Raw genomic sequence first — 6,087 nt, 5'->3', positions numbered from 1 at the left:
GTGATGACCAAGCATTATGTGAGGAAAAGAGGAAAGTCTATTCTTCCCAAACATCTTCACTTACCAGAAGGCCTAAAAATCACAGCATTTGTGGCATCGCAGGTTAACCTTTGGGTCTGGAACTTCAAGGGCTGAGGTTTCAAGTTATAGGCCCAGGCACTACCCTGTACCTGTAGTTTGGGAGGGAGTGAAAATATGTTTCCTAGAGGAAAAATTTCTAGCTATCTAAGTTTAACAATTGTGATAGTTCAGTTTGTGTGTCAGCTTGGCTGGGCCTGGTAGAGTGGCTGGGCAGCTGGATGTAGTATTCCCCATGACGAGATTGGTAATCAACTCCATGGTGGAATCTACTGTGAGCAGCTGAGTAGCTGTCTTAGGGATGTGGTCTGCTTCCTGTATATAAGCAGAAGCCTTGGGGAATGGTCTCTAACATATGGTACGCTTGGACCCTGCATGTAGCCATGTCATTGTTCAGCAGCCTGCCATGCTCTGCCGACCTTGGGACTTACAATGGATTTAAATTAATGGCCTGCCATGTGGTTTGGTAACATCGGGACTGTGCCTTTTTACTTGTCAACCTTGGGTTTGTCAGCCTCAGCAGCTAGCAGCTGTCTGAGTGAAGAAATGCCTCTAGCTCCAGTGGGCCAGGAGCAGGAGGCAGAGTTGGACCCCAAGGTTGAGGGGCTTTCTCCCAGCCCCTAGAGCCTGGCACTTTGAACTTGGACTTAAAGGCTCCCGAACTATAAGAGAATAAACTCCTCTTTGTTTAGGTCATCCCGTTTGTGGTATATTCTTATCAGAGCAGCACTAGGTAACCAAAACAACAGTTAAGGTAAGTTGACCCAACTGGCCATATATGATCCACAGCAGAAAACAGAACCTTGAAAGAGTTTGGGTACAGCACAATTTCATTTTCATAAGGAAGGAGGAATCTGTCAGAAAAGGTCATGAACATATGATGTCATGCAGGACCAGGTATGTTTTTGAACATTCTGAGGGGCTGGTGCCTATCAGAAGGTGTGGAGGCTCACCAGGGATCTCTGGGGCACGCTGAAGAGCCACCTGACTGTTTAACCATTCCCTAGGGTTTGTTCTTGTCCGTGAACTCAATTTCACTATCTAGCCACTTAAAACTTTAGTGTAGTGCCTAAAGCACTTGACTGCTAACCAGAAGGCTGGTGGTTCAAACCCACCAGCCACTCCTCAGAAGGAAGGTTGGGCAGTCTCCTTCCATAGTTATACCGCCTCGGAAACCCAAGGAGGGATTGCTATGAGTCGGGTCTGACACAACGCCACATAACAACAAGACAAACCAAATTTATGAGCTGTTTAGGTTAAAACCCTTCATCTTATCCCCATAACTGGAACTGTAGCCTGTTTTCCAAACCTGAGTTTCCCACGGCAGAAAGCCGTGTTATGGAAAGGGCACTGGAATCTCCCTCAACAAGAGAGCTTGTAGAGGCAGCCTTCACATGAAGGAGGAAAACAAGAAAATAATTTAGAGTAAAATGGGAGAACAGCTCCCTATAACCTTTTTCACTCTGTCTTCCCATTGAGAAACTTTAATAGCTTCATTCTGCCCTCATAGTCAGCATTTTCCTTCTACATAAAAATAAATTCATAATTAATCTTACTGGCATCACTATCAAAGAAGAGTTTTCCTTGAGTTAAACTCTGAGGTCAAAGAGAAAAGGAACTGCTAAGAAAATAGAAAGAAAAAATGCATTTTGTCTTGGGAATATTGCTTACCATTCAATACTGCCACTTTCTCGGATGTCATATTCTGTGATCACTGGATTTCTTTCCCTCCATCTTTGAGCATTGGGATACTCCATTTTTAGAAAATGGTATACACCTAAATTCAAGGCATCAAAGCTCAATGCAAAAACTAAAACGAAATTCTCCAACAGCTTTCACACATCTGTAAGGCCAAAATTAGATGTGTCCAGAAGATTCGGTTGGTCTAGTCTAATAAAAGACATTGTGGCTCATAGCACCATACTCAACAAATGGCACCAATCTGCCTGTCACATCCAATTCTTCATAGTTCCATAGGTATGACCTGTATCTATCTCTGTCTCTCTTCTTCCCCAGTTACCTCTCGTGTTCTCTTTCACACACACACAGTCTGTCACACACAGAAAAATCATGTATATAATATCTATGTTTATATACTGCCAGAAACTTCTATTTGAATAAGAAAATAAACCATTTGGATGCCTTTCAATATCATGATTGTGGACTATCTTGCAGGCATTGTTACAACTAACCAAAGCTTTCACTTTCATCCATAGTTTGTAAACAAAAACACCTGATTATTTATTGCAGATCATCTCTATTTATTGTTACAATTTATCAGAAAATTACCCTGTTGTCTTTCACTGGTAACTTTCAGGGGGAGGAGTAAATGAGAATGAATTTCAAGAGTTATTTGCCCGCTAGTGTTATGTGCTTCATTAATTCAGAAGAGGACGTGGATTCAGAAGAGGACATGGAATGAGGGATATCATTGCTGATGTTAGATGAATCTTGGATGAAAGCAGAGAATACCAGAAAGATGTTTACCTGTGTTTTATTGATTATGTTGTAGTTGTTGTTATTTGCCATCAAGTCGGACCCGACTCATAGCGACCCCTCCTTGGGTTTCTGAGGCAGTATCACTACGGAAGTAGATTGCCCAACCTTCCTTCTGAGGAGTGGCCTAGGGGGTTTGAACCGCCACCCTTCTGGTTAACAGTCTAGTGCCTTAGGCACTATGCTATCAGAGCTCCCTTATTGACTATGCAAAGACCTTTAACTGTGTGAATCATAACAGATTATGGATAATATTGCAGAGAATGGGGATTCTAGAACACTTAGTTGTGCTCATGCAGAACCTGTGCATAGACCAACAGGCAGTCATTCAAGCATAACAAGAACAAGTAATACTGCGTGGTTTAAAATCAGGAAAGGTGTGCATCAGAGTTGTATCCTTTTACTATACTTATTCAATCTGCATGCTGAGCAGATAATTTGAGAAGCTAGATTCTATAAACAACATGGTATCAGGACTGGAGAAAGACTCATGAGCAACCTTCAATATGCATATGACACAACCTTGCTTGCTGATAGTGAAGAGGACTTGAAACACTTAATGATGAAGATCAATAGGGATTATACCTCAATATAAAGAAAACAGAAATCTTCATAACTGGACCAATAAGCAAACATCATGATAAATGGACAAAATATTGAAGTGTCAAGGATTTTGTTTTACTTGGATCCATAATCAACACCTGTGGAAGCAGCAGTCAAGAAGTCCAACAACATATTGCATTGGGAAAATCTGCTGCAAAAGACCTCTTTAAATTGTTCAAAAGCAAAGATGTCATTTTGAGAACTAAGGTGTGCCTGACCCAATCCACCTCTTATACATGTGATGGCTGGACAGTAACTAAGGAAAACTGAAGAACTGATGCCTTTGAATTATAGTGTTGGCAAAGAATAATGAATATACCATGAACTGCCAGAAGAATGAACAAATCTGTCTTGGAAGAAGTATAGCCAAAATGCTGCTTAGAAAAAAGGATGGTGAGACTTCATCTCACGTATCTTGGACATGTAATCAGGAGAGACCAGTACCTGGAGAAGGACATTATGGTTGGTAAAGTAGCAGGTCAGCAAAAAGGAGGAAGACCTCAAAAAGATGGGCTGACACAGTGGCCACAACAGTGGGCTCAAACAGAGCAATGATTGTGGGGAGGCACAGGACCAGGCAGGGTTTGTTCTGTCGAACATTGGTTCTAACCAGGTCAGTAGCACCTAACAGCAACATTATTAGTTTTCTTTCAATGCCAAGTCAGAGAATATAGAATTTACCATTTGGAAGAATTACTTGAATGGGAGCTATATTCAGTGGAACGGGCACTCTTTGCAGAGCATTTTGGAAAGAGCTGACTGACAGGAAGGAGTATACAGGATTTCTCCCACTAGCATGTCCAAGTGCATGTATCGGTGGCAATATCATTTGGAAACTTCTAAAAAGAAAGCTGTGGTGGTGTAGTGCCTAAGGCACTTGACTGCTAGCCAGAAGGCTGGTGATTCAAACCCACCAGCCACTCCTCGGAAAGAAGGTTGGGCAGTCTACTTCTATAGTGATACCGCCTCGGAAACCCAAGGAGGGGTCACTATGAGTTGGATCCAACTTGACGGCAGTGCGTTGCATTGCATTGCCATATATGTGTGTGTATATATAGCGGTGGTGGTGGTGGTTGTTATGTGCTGTTGAGTCAGACCCGACTCATAGCTACCCCTCCTTGGGTTTCCGAGGCAGTATCACTGTGGAAGTAGATTGCCTAACCTTCCTTCTGAGAAGTGGCTGGTGGGTTTGAACTGCCAGCCTTCTGGTTAGCAGTCAAGTACCTTAGGCACTATGCTACCAGAGTTCCCATATATATGGTATATATGTGAATTCCTGTTTGAGAGTAATTTGAATGATAATAGAGTTAAAGTTGCATATTGCCAAGCTTTCATCCTGAAATCGGCAAAAGAGAATGGATCTGAATTTAGGCTTTATTTAAGACCTAGGTTTAAAAGAAAACAATGAGGAGAAGTCAGAATCTTTTCAAGCTAATCCTAATATGTTATCAGCTCTAGGGTTGGACATTCTTTATAGCAAAAGTCAAAACGAATATAAGAAAGTGTTTCAGTGGTTCTTGATTTACAAAAGAGCGTTTAAACATGCAAATAGGTAAGTATATTGGTACCTTAGCCTATCTAGCTGCTAATTTCTGAATCAAATCTATCCCTCCATTTCAAGTCTTTTATTCTCCATTTCCAGAAGAGATTGAAACTATTAAAGGCTTAGGATCTATCTTTCATAATAAAGGTGAAACATTTAGACCAGATGAGGGGAACAAAAAACACCATAGCTTCACATTAGGAAAACAGATCTTCTCTGTGTCAGTCACTTCATAAAGATAGGACATCTAAAATAGGACACCTAGAAGATTTTGGGGAAACAGAAGGATTGGAGAAGTTTTGAGACCATAAGAAACTAGAGATCATGAATTTATGATCATTAAAAATTATGGTGACCCAGCAATTTCATGCCTAAGTATATACCCAAAAGAATTGAAAGCAGGAACTCTAGCAGATATGTGTACACCAATGTTCATTGCAGCACTATTCACAAAAGCCAAAAGGTAGAAAGAGCCTAGTGTCTATCCACAGATGTATAGTAAACAAAATGTAGTATATCCATACCAAAATGGAATGGTATGTAGCCAGAAAGAGGAATGAAGTGCTGATACATGCTGTGACATGGATGAATCTTAGCCTCTATACTGAGTAACTAAGTCAGACATAAAAGGAGAAATACTATATGACCCCAGTTATATAAATACTTGGTACAGGCAAATGCATAAACACAAAGTTTATTAATGATTATCAAAGGCTGGGGGAGGAGGTGAAGGAGAGTTTACTGCTTAAGGGGTCCTGAGTTTTTATTTGAGAGATAACAAACTTACGAAACAGATAGTGATAGCCACAGTGTTGTGAATGGAATTGTCGCAGAACTGCACACTTGAGAGTAGTTGTAGTGGCAAATGTTTTGTTACCTATATTTCACCACATTAAACTGTAAAAGAATGTGATGAAGGTATATATGTATTAAGGAGCCAGGGTGGCAAAGTGGTTAAAGCGCTTAGCTGACAACCAGAAGGTTAGTGTTTCAAGCCCACCAGCTGCACAGCAGGAGCAAGATGAGCAGTCTGCTTTTGTAAAGATTTACAGCCTTGAAAACCCTATGGGGCAGTTCTGCTCTGGCTTATAGGGTCACTATGAGTCAAAGTCAACTCCATAGCAGTGGGTTTGTTGTTTCGTTAGATATGTGTTAATCTGGAAGGATGTTCAAGGTATGTTAATAAATAAAGAAGCAATTTTGAAAACTGTTATGTACAATGTGATACCATTTCTTTTGTTTAAATCTGGAACCATTTCTCCTGTTACTCCTGTAGTCCTTGGTGTAGTTATGTACTTACAGGACATAATAAATGCTTGTTAAAACAGCTAACAAAAAAAAAAAAAAAAAAACAATGTAATTCAGTT

The sequence above is a fragment of the Orycteropus afer genome, unplaced genomic scaffold (assembly GCF_000298275.1).
Source record: "Orycteropus afer afer isolate SDZICR_OR568_19922 unplaced genomic scaffold, OryAfe1.0 scaffold00002, whole genome shotgun sequence".
Lineage (NCBI taxonomy): Eukaryota > Metazoa > Chordata > Mammalia > Tubulidentata > Orycteropodidae > Orycteropus > Orycteropus afer.
Note: the sequence above shows the minus strand (reverse complement) of the source record.